General features: G+C 31.2%; 1 pseudogene; it reads left to right on the top strand.

Annotated features, from left to right (window-relative positions):
- The first annotated feature begins 4,756 nt into the window (after positions 1-4,756).
- On the top strand, positions 4,757-11,185 carry LOC107895388 (protein NCA1-like; annotated as a pseudogene).
- Positions 11,186-11,608: the final 423 nt, after the last annotated feature.

Here is an 11,608-nt window from a genome sequence, read left to right as displayed (position 1 = left end):
GTTATGATTGGAGGGTGGCTTCTTACTTATTTTTGCTCTTTCTTTGTTGGGTTGCCCCCAACAATGAAAAAAATAAACTTCAATATATATATCATATTTTAACAAACGAATATTTTTATTTTGAATATTTTTCAATAAAATAATAGTATGATGAGATCTAAATTTGGGACATTATTTAATTATTTTAACTAGACTTTACTTGATTTTAATATAAATATTTTTTAATATAGTTTTCAGATAAATTTGTTTTCTTTAATATTGTGAGTGTTTCATGATCTAGTATTATTAATCAACATGGTAAGTGTATTAATTTGTTAATTTGTTTGGTATAAATGAACTAAAAATCGAATTTAGAATTTCTTTTTTTTCATTTATATGAGACAATGACCTCGTCCTCATGAGGAGCAGGAAAAGGTAGTTTGCAGGTAGGAATGAGATACTGAAATTTTGAGCGCTCCAACGTTTTAAGTTGTTTTTTCTTTAGACTTGGATTAGATGAGGATGCGGCGTTCAGTTGTTCGAATTTTTGCATCGAAATCTGTCTGACATACCTTTAGTATTGGCCAAAATAAAGCTTGCCATGCAGAGTTGTTTGAAAAATGCATGGTCTCCCTTTGCCATGTAAATATGAGATCACTCTGTTTGGAAAAATTAGTTTAATGATTAGATAAATTATGATTTTATATTGATGATTTAATCCTCAAATTAATTCTTACCTACCCTGACCTATCACATCATGTTTCCCCGTGAGATGCTTCCAAAGCGTGTGCTGATGTGAAAGATAATAATACAAGTCCGATCCGCCACTTAGGGTTAATTTGGCAATTCTTTTGAAAAGTGCTTTTCAAAAGTGCTGTGAAAAAGTACTTTTGAGAAATAAAATGTCAATTTTAGACATGCTATTATAAAGTAACAAATATACATTTAAATAATATTTAAATTAGTTAATATTATTATATTTTAGTAAGAATATAAAAAATTATTATAACTTCTTGTTAATATTTTAATATATAAATATAAATTTTAAATATTTTTAAGCAATAAATATTAATTATTTATAAAATTTAATTAGAATATATAAACTATATTTTAAATATTTAAATATAACTATTAAATATTTATAATTAGTATTTTAAAAAATATTTTTTTATTTTTAATTAATGATTTTAACACATTTGTAATTAAGTACCAAGAAAAAAAGAGAAAATACTATGTTATTGGAGGGGTGAAAAAGTAATTAAGCACTAAAAGTGCTTTTGGAAGAGGAAAAGCTAAAAATTTTAGCTTCTCCTTTTCAGAAGTGCTTTGGAAAAGCACTTCTGAAAAGTTAAAAATTTCAGCCAAAAGCAGCTTGTTTTGCACAGCTTTTCTTCCAGAAGTGCTTTTGGAGCCAGAAGTGCTTTTGAAAAGTAATGCAGAACTGGCCCTTACTCACTTCAACTTGTCCGCTGATAAAGTTCACTAGAACCTAAACAGGGGTGAGATTTGGAGAGACAAATATTTTCTTCCAACATTTCTAAAATATTAAAAATAATATTTTAATTAGAGTGTGTTTAATAAATTGTTAAAAAATTTCATTTCATTTGAAATCAACATTTAATAAAATAAGTAGATAATTATTTATTATTTAATGTAAAAATAATAGTTGAGTATTGGTATCATTTATCTAATTTTATATTATAAATTTTATATAAAATTAAATCATTACAGATAATTTATTTCCCAAGAGGATAGCGGTTGAATAAATTTGTGTTCCTGAAGAAAACTGGAGCCAACATGCCATTGGCATTTGGTCACAGAAGGTCAAAAACGACGTTGTTTTCCTCATCACACCTATATATATATCTCTGTGTGTGGCCCTCTCTCGGTTCTTTCTTTTCATAGAAAGAGAAAGAGGATGACCATGTAACAACCTAATTTTCAGTGGTGTCGGAAAAGTGATTCGAGATCACTAAATCTGACAAATGAGTAGGAAATATTATTAATTTTGTGAGTATAAATTAAATGTGAAGCTAGGAGAAATTTTGAAATAGTGAATAGTGTACTAAAAATAAATATTAAAATAATTAGAATCGAAAACGAGGTATCGAGACCTCGATAATTTTAAATCGAGCCATAAATATTTTTATAAATATTTATGGAGTGTTAATATGTTAGTATTAAAGTTTCGTCAAGAAATTTTAAAGTTCTGATAGTTAATTGAACAAAAAGGACTAAATTGTATCAAATGCAAAGTTGTGGGAAATGATTAAATAGCTTAATTGATAAAAGAAAGAGGGTTTAAAAGGAAAATAGACCCAAAGTCTATTTGGGCTGGACTAGAGGTGTGCATGGGCCGGGCCGGGTTCGAGTCGGGCCCACAAAAAATTTCAGGCCCGTTTTCTGGGCCCGGGCCCGGCCCGAAATATGTGCCTAAAAATTTGCCCAAGCCCGGCCTGAAATAAAATTGTTAAGCCCGGCCCGGCCCATATTAAATTTTTTTAACTTATTTTATTAAATAAAGAATTTTAAAATATATTAAATAATCAAATACATTTAAAACAAATACTAAAACAAGAAACAAATAAAAAATATATTAAAACAATTCTTAAAACAATACACAATTTGAAAAATATAATAAAAATTGATTATATTAAAATTAAAATTAAAGTATAAATATAATTAAAAATAAAAAAAAATATTTATTATATAATTCGGGCTGGGCCGGGCCTGGCCCGGGCCAAAAAAATTTTACCCGAGCCCGGCCCATTTTCTAAACGGGCCTCGTTTTTGTGCCCAAACCCATATTTCGGGCCTATATTTTTACCCAAACCCTTTCATTTTTCGGGCGAGCCTTCGGGCCGGGCCGGGTCGCCCGGCCCATGCACATCTCTAGGCTGGACGGCAAGGGCATGAAATCAGCAAGAAAATAAGAAGAATTAAGGGCAAAATTGGAAAATTGCAAAATTTACTTAATAGAGCTAGGACTAAAGTGGAATTATCTAGATTTCTCTTTATTTTTCTGCATTCTCATCAGAAAAACGCCATGGAAGAGTTCTATTAAGCTGTTTTTTCATATTTTTACTTCAAGTAATTTCAATTCTTGATTATTTCTTGAAATTTGTGTTTTTGTGACTTTTACAACTAGGTCCTATTGTTGAATTCATTAGTTTTTGATTCTATGAAAGAAATTGAAAGTTTATATACATATGTGCTGGAATTATATGATGATTTGGCATGGAATTAGAGCTTTAAATTGTTTATATGTTGATTTTATTGTAAGAATTGAATAGAAAGTGAATGTTTGGGACCTAATTGTAAAAGAGTTTGAAGTTAGAGTTTTATGTGGAAATTCTGAAATTCAATAGTTATGAAATAACTTATAATGTTTAGGAAAAGTATTAATTGAGAAAATTATCTTAATTGAGGGGTTAATTTAGTAAGGACTGAATTGTATGAATTGTGAAATTTGGGGCAAAATGGAAATCAACATTTTACACTAAAACTGTTTTGGACAGCAGCAGTAGTCTAAATTTAAAAAATCCCCAAAAATTATATAAATGGAATTAGAGGATGAATAAAATATGAAATTAAAGATTATTGAGTCTAGTTTCTTATAGAAGAAATAATGTAAGCAATTGAATTGTAAATCATGAGATATGATAAATTTTGTGAGACAAGGTCAGAATGATTTCGGGTTCCCCTATTCTGACTTTGTAAAATCATCAAAAATTGGATAAAAATAATTAGGGGCTTAAATTTATATTTTTAGAATACCGAATGAGTCTATTTTCAAGAAAAACAAACGGGAACATCATTCGAATCCTGTACGAAGAGATAATTAATTTTTAATGAAGAAGGGTCGGAACTGTCAGACAGCAGAATAGGGGAGACTTCAATGAATAAACTGTATTAATTGGCCCAACCAAAAATTATGAAAATTTTATGGTAAGGAGATATGTGAATCTAGTTTCTGATAAAATTTTTGGATCTTAATTTGGAGTTTTTTAGCTCAAGATAAAAATAATTTAGTGACTATGACACAGATGGACAGCTTGAATATTCACATAAGTAGATAGTGAAAATTATAGAGAATGTTACCTACAAGTGTGTTGTTTATACTAAGGATGTGGATGGAGAGGAGGAGGAGGAGGAGGAAAATATACAAAAATATATGAATGACTCGTGTATAAATTGATCACATGCCCGATTATAATCGATAAGTGTTGAATTAGAAACGATATAATGTTTTATTTGGAATATTTATTATGAAATTATGATTATCGCTATAATACAAAAATTGAACTTGTGAGTTTAGTGACCATTTGTTAATATTATTAAATTTCAATACTATTTTTATGAATGGTGATTAATATTTATGTATATTAATTGTTGAAAATAAGTAAATTATATACAAAAGTTATGAAATTAAACTGAGAATTTTGGAGGAACGGAACGCAGGAAATGAGTACAATCTTTCAGTGAAAAAGATGAATTGACGGTAAATTACCCAAGTAAACCGAGATTCAGCATTTGTTGCGAATTCTCGTGTTTGCTTTCCGTTTAGCTCTTACGAGCTTCCGTTAACTCATATGAGTTTCAGTTAACCCTTTTGGGGTTTCAGTTCAGCTCTGATGAGCTTCAGTTAGCCTTCGGGCTTCCGTTTAGCACTTATGTGCTTCAGTTAGCCTCCGGGCTTCCGTTTAGCACTTATGTGCTTCAGCTAGATTTCGGGCTTTAGATCACGATGTACTCAAATCCGTAAGCTATTCCTTGGATGGACAAGTTGGTAAGTCGTAAATGTAACATGTGGAAAAAGAAATATAAGTAATGTTATCATTATTATTATTGAGCTCAATTATGTGATTTTATCATTCAGAGATTGTATTTGACAGGATATGTTAGTAAATTATGAGTATGTGAATCAAAGTGACAGAATTTAAACACCTAATGAGGTTGAGCTGATTCACACGAATTTGTCATTTGAAATTGTGATTGACAGGATGAAACAATGAATTACATGCATATCAATCATTACACATAATTATCTAAAAAACAAGAAAAATGACAGTTATTGATATATGGAAATGTAAGATATTGATATATGAATGTGGAATATGTTTGATAAATGTGTTCATTCTTAACTATGGAATTATGTACCTCATGTGTGCTATTTGCATAAAGATGATATTTCAAATACTTTGGTGAGTAAAGCTTAAATATGAAATAGCATGAAATCGAGACAAGTTGTTATGAAAATATATTTAAATTATCTGTAAGTGTTTTGTACTCCTCGGTAATGCCTCGTACTCTGTTCCGGCGACGGATACGGGTAGGGGGTGTTACAGACCAACTCGGTTTGCCCATTCGTGAAAGCAGCTCGACCGGACGACACCGGTTCAGACAAAAAACCTACCGCCGGTGATAGAAAAGCCGCAAGGACAGACTCTGGCGAAACTGCCACCGTGTCTCCGAAATGTCCCTTTGGTTGCGATTTCAACAACTTCTAGCTTGGTCCTCTCAGTTGTATGATCTGCCAAGCTTTTCTCTTTGACTCCACCAAATGTATCCCTTGTTCACACCTCTTTTCCCAGTAATAATAAAATTAACCCCTTCTTTCTTTATCTATAAATTTCTCGGCTTTTCTTATTCTTTTGGTGATGATAATTCTTTAGTAGGCCTTATTGGATTGCTTTCTTTAAATGATAATTTTTTGTCTTGTTTGATTATTTTTGCTGTTTATCATGTCACTTTTTTGATCCATTTTTGACGATCTCTCTGTGCTTTTTAAACGATAGTAATGTATTTTCCTTAATTGGTCCTTCTTTTAATGATAACTTTTTATTCTGTTTAGAGTGTGTATGTCTCGGTTTAAGGATTGTCCATTATGTGGAGCTGATATAGAGAAATTGGAAGCTGATACAAATCTTCAAAGCATGGTTGATCGGTTTATCGAAGGCCATGCAAGGACGAAGAGGCCACATGTTGACGCCAATGGAGGAGGAGGAGAGCAAGTTGTGAATGATGACAAAAAGGTTATTTACGAGGACATGTCGTTGGACAGAGGTGCTTTCTTGGTGCAACAGGCAATGAAGGTAACTCTTTGTTCATTGCTTTATTTCCTTATTCCTAGTAATGAGAGTCCTGTATTTTCTTATATGAAATTAGTATTGGTTTGCTTCGTATAGGCGTTTCGTGCTTAGAATATAAAGAGTGCTCAATCTAGACTCATTATGTGTACCCAAGACATCCGAGTCCAATTAGAGAAAACGGGCAACACTTCGGAGTTTTGCTCACAACTGGGGGCAGTTGTGGGTATGCTTGGTGATTGCTGGTATGTCACCACACCCCTTTCTTGTCCCTTTAGTTTTTATATCATCTGCAGATGTGTTAATAAGTGTTCAATGCTTAGGTATCGTATCCGTTGCTAAATGTTTGATTTATTTTGAGAGAGAAGAAGAACACGGTTAGGTTGTGCTTAATGCTTAGATAAAGAAGCTGCTACTAAACAAGCATATGAGGTCTGAAGATCTTTGAGCTATTGTAATCTGATTGATTTTCAATAGCAGAAAAGAAATGTCAATTCTGCCTGGTATAACACGGTTTGGGTTTCCATATTTTCTATTGCTGTTGTTAGCTTCATGGAGCAGGTCAGATTGATGCTAAATTTTAAACCCATTTTTTAGGCTTGAGCCGAATCGGCCTGAAGATGAAAATGTTAAACCAGAGCTTGACCCGCCCGGCAATAATAAAACAACAGTAGCCCACCAGGAGACAAATTGGAAAGACATTAAAAAAAAGTCTTTATACTTAAATTAACATCATAAAATATCACAAAATAGTAACAATAGAATAATAAAATGACGGCAAAACAACAACAAAAAGCAGCAGAAAAAAAGTTTAGGCGGATTTGGACTGGGCCAAGCCCAGGCCAAAAAAATTTCTGATGCCCAGCCTATTTAGAAAATGACCCTTATTTTTTACCTAAAACTCTCACTTTTCAGACAAATCTTCAGGCCTAGGCGGGCGGCCCGGCTCATGATCAAGTCTAACTTTGCTCCTTTTAGAAACATAATTAAAGAACTAAAGAAAGAAATAGTAAAAAATCAATAGCACGAAAGATGTCGGTCTAGACTCTGGAATATTGTTCTTGCCAAGGGTCTTGCATTCATCTCTAAAAGGTGATAATGCGATGGACAAGTTGGTTGACATGTCTGAGCTTTCATCAAGGTTTGGACTGTCATCTTTACTATAGTTAATATTCATACTGGATTAGTTATCTGGGAGGATTCTCGAATTGAGTAACATTAAAGTTGCTATCATATTCGTGAACGAAGTAATTGGAGTTATATTCCCTTGCTATTCTTGTAATAATCTGGTTTATGAGGGAAAAATGAATTCTGATGTGAAATTATTTAAACACATGATCAAGAAAAATTAGAGCCTCTCGTGAAAGCTTTATTTTTAGGGAAAGGCAAAACCGTCTCCTTGGGGGCAACTAGACAAGACATCTTTGTATTTTGTAATTGTCTGAAGAAATATGAATATTTGAGTTTATTGCAGTTGAGCAATGGGAGATTCTGCTGCTGCAATAAATTATTTTGAGGAGAGTGTTGAATTCCTGACAAAATTGCCAACAGATGATCTGGAGGTTGTTGCACCTGAAACTTTGTTTGTGTTACTCACTGCCCATAAAATTTTCAATAATGAGGTAACCCTGAACTTTGTTTAACTTTCTACAGATAACACATTCACTATCTGTTTCACTTAACAAAATTGGAGATCTCAAGTATTATGATGGAGATCTTCAAGCTGCAAGGTCTTACTATTTGCGGTCACTTGGTGTCCGACGTGATGTCATTAAGAATAACTCTGGTGTTGCTTCTCAGGTTAGCAACCTGCTCCTTTCCTTCCTGTAACTTCTTTCCCTTTCTGTTTAGCACCGGAGAAATGCTGTTGTTTTTAATTGGTTACAAGATTATGTTTGATACGGATATGTTCTTTCGACCTTCCTTGAAGGATCATGTTCTTATACTCGTTTCCGAATTTGTACCAGACACGGATACCTAAAGAAAGGTTGAGTATTGGAATGGCATTGGATGCTTTTGTTTCTATTGGAATATGGTGTAGCATTGTTTTTTTATCTTCTTGCTTCCTTATAACAGGTTATAGATATAGCTGTCTCCCCGGCAAAAGTTGCAGATGTCGATAGAATTCTCGGAAAAGATGGAGGCTATTGATGGATTTCAAGAAGCCATAAAGTTGTTAGTCACTGTCTCTGAAATCCAAAGAAGCTAGTCTTGAACCCCAGGTAAGGTCACACTAGATGTAACTTGGAAGCAAATTAATAATCGGTGTAATAGGCTAATTTTGACCTGCTCCCAAAAAATAATAACCGAATAAATAAAGTCAAAGGATGCAATCGGTTAAAAACGAGCTAAATTGAAAGTCAATCATTTAGGCTAAAAATAGGAAAATATGATTTTTTTTGTTTTATTTTATTTTATTATTAAATTATTTAGGCTATTTTTAATAAACTCAATGTATATAAATAGGAGTATTTTGTTCTTTGAATAGAGGAGGACTTTTGATGAATTACTTTGGGATTTCTACTTCAATCTAAAATTGGATTATTCTCTCTTTTCCTATTTTTATTGAAATTGAATTATTTTCTTTTCTCTTTCAATTACGTGAGAATTTTGTCCATTTCATTTCAATTTCTTTGTTTTTCTAAATTTATCCAATTGCGTTTAGCCTTTTCGTTTTTTTATTGTTTTTCAATTAAGTTTTCATTATTATTATTTTTTTTGGCCCTAAAATTTGTTTTGACTGCATTTTGAGTCCTGCTTGAAGCCGGACATTTTGGAGAGTGGAGATTATTTCCCTTTTGGTCCCTCCTTGTTATTCGCACGTTCAAATTGGTCGATTTCTTTTTATTTATTTTTGATTCGCCCCAAAATTTTGTTTTAAGGTTCGATTTAATCTTTTTTTTAATTTTTGTTATTTTATTATCAAATTAACTATTTAATATATTATTGCTATTACTATTATGTTTCTATTTATTTATTTTGTTATTCTAATACTATTATTTTTTATCTAATTTTTATTTATCTATTTATATTTCAACTATTATTATATTTCTATTTATTATATTTCTATTTATATTTATATACTAATATTATTTTCATTATTATTTTTCTTATATATATTTTTTACTCTTGTTATTAACATTCTATTTATTTTTTTTATTTTTTTATTTACATTTTTGGTTATTATCTATTTTAACTTTTTATATAACGTTCATTTCAAATTTTTATACATTATTTACTTTAATATTTTCATATATTATGTATTTTAAACTTTTTTTTACACATTATATATTTTGAATTGTTTATATATTATTTTTAAAGAGTTTTATATATTATTTTATCTTGAATGGATACTAATCTTTTTTAAATTATTTTATATACTTTAGATCGCTTTTATAACATCCATTTTAAATCCTTTTTATGTATTATTTACTTAGAATTGTTTTATATTTTATTTTAGATTTTCTTACTTTGTATTTATTTGTTATTTGTGATTCCTTATTATAACATTTTGTTTATAAATTATTACATTGCGTTGTAATTATTATTACTCCATTGCATTTTATTCGCTTAAAAGGTCGTGTTTTAATATCGTTTAAGTTTTAGAAATATTTTATTCAAAAGTTTTCAAAATAAGGCAATATTCGGTATTTGGGATTTTCGAGAAGATTTGTGCCCTAACTTACTGGGTACCGATTTTCCTCGATGAGTCTAAAGTAACCGAGTATCCTTTTCAATCAAAATGTGCAAGTTTCAAATAAAAGCTTATTCTCGGGAATTCGAGGTGTTATGTCCTAACTCACTGGATGTGACATTTTGTTATCTCGAGGTAAGGATTTTCCAACGAGGTAATATTTCGTGTTTGGAAATTCAAGAAATCGTGCTCTAACGTGCTGGGTTTCGATTTTATGTTTGAACAAATAACTAAATATCCTTTTAAAATTTCAATGCATGAGTTTTGGAAATCATGAGATAACCTTGGTATCGAGGGATTGAAATGTTGTAGCCTAACGTGCTGGATATGATATTTTATTCCTTCAGAACAAGAGAGTCTCAACATCCCACTCGAGTGGTCCAAACATTTTTAAAAGAATTGTATTTTAAAATCTTTTCAAATTTTTAACATTAGAACGTTAATTAATCAATACGGTACCAATTTTGGGCGTTGCGAGGGTGCTAACCCTCCCTCGTGCGTAACTGATTTCCAAACCCCTTTTCTCGAATTTCATAGACCAAAAATATTGTTTTAATAAACCAAAATACTTTATTAAAATGATTAATCTCAAGGTGACCCGATCCCACCTCGAAGAAGGATCGGTGGCGACTCTATTTTCGTTTTTAAAGTCGACCTCCGTTTTTCAAAAAAAAAATAGTTTCGACAATAGGTATGTGATTTCTCATTCTGTTTTCACTTGCAGCGCCTCTCCGTGCTTGCATTCCTCAGAACTCAACTTGAAGAGAAACAATCCGAAGCAACTGCGAGTTTGGTGTCTCCGTAAGGAAAACTTACTACAATCCATAACAAAGGAGCCTGCCTGTTTTGTACATACACAAACTCGAGTTTGTCCGAGTAACAGGATCGGATTCAGAAGAGATGATGTTTGTAGGATTAAAGGTGTGTGCGCACGCCCGGGGTAGTGAAGTACGAGGTCACGCATGTGTCTACTAAAGTCTACTAAATCTTACATCAGAATTCAATGTCCCTTTTTTTTCGCCAGTTGTTGTAAAATGTATCCTTTGATCTATGGAATCATTTATTTGACCACAATAGAAAAAAAATTGATTTAGATTTATTAAATACAAGATAAGATACATGTAAATTTTTATAAAAATATGACATGTAAACATAATCATGATATGAGATACAGTACATATTACTTGCTGCAGGCTTCTGATTTTGGATAAATGTATTGAAATTTGAATGCTACTGTGACAGTGTATGAATGGAATCGAGGTAACTATTCCGGCTAACTTCAAAACTTCAAAATGTTAACTTGATTATAATAAACTGTTCGAAAAGTCGGAAAAGTTTTATTTAAGTTAGAGAAGTATTAATTTTTTTTAAATTCTAATTAGCGAGTTTTGAGCAACGATAAGATACTCACTAAGGTAAATCAATATCTATCAATAAGTAAAGTATATTTTAAAATCAATTTAACGGTCAATGTCAGAGATTTAAAAGAAATTTTATTTAAATTTTTAATTCATGAATTCGTGACATTTAAAATAGTTTCATGACAAAAAAAACAAACGATAAAAGATAAAAGAAAAGAGAGTTTTAAATTAATGCATACAATGCAAATAGAGGTCATTCAACAACAATTTTAACAACCTAATGAATTAAATGAAAACAATGATCATAACTAAAACGTTACTAATAGTTTTGGTACATTTACTTAATTTTTTTAATGGTTTGCGCCCCTTTACATTTTTATATTATATATTTAGATTAGATAGGGATAAGAAATGTGATTTAAGGCAAAGAGACCAATTTTGTAGCAAAAGACCCATTTCATATGGAAATTCGATCACTACACTTG

Source organism: Gossypium hirsutum, chromosome A10 (genome assembly GCF_007990345.1).
Source record: "Gossypium hirsutum isolate 1008001.06 chromosome A10, Gossypium_hirsutum_v2.1, whole genome shotgun sequence".
Classification (NCBI taxonomy): domain Eukaryota; kingdom Viridiplantae; phylum Streptophyta; class Magnoliopsida; order Malvales; family Malvaceae; genus Gossypium; species Gossypium hirsutum.
Note: the sequence above shows the minus strand (reverse complement) of the source record. Positions and strands in the feature narration are given on the sequence as shown.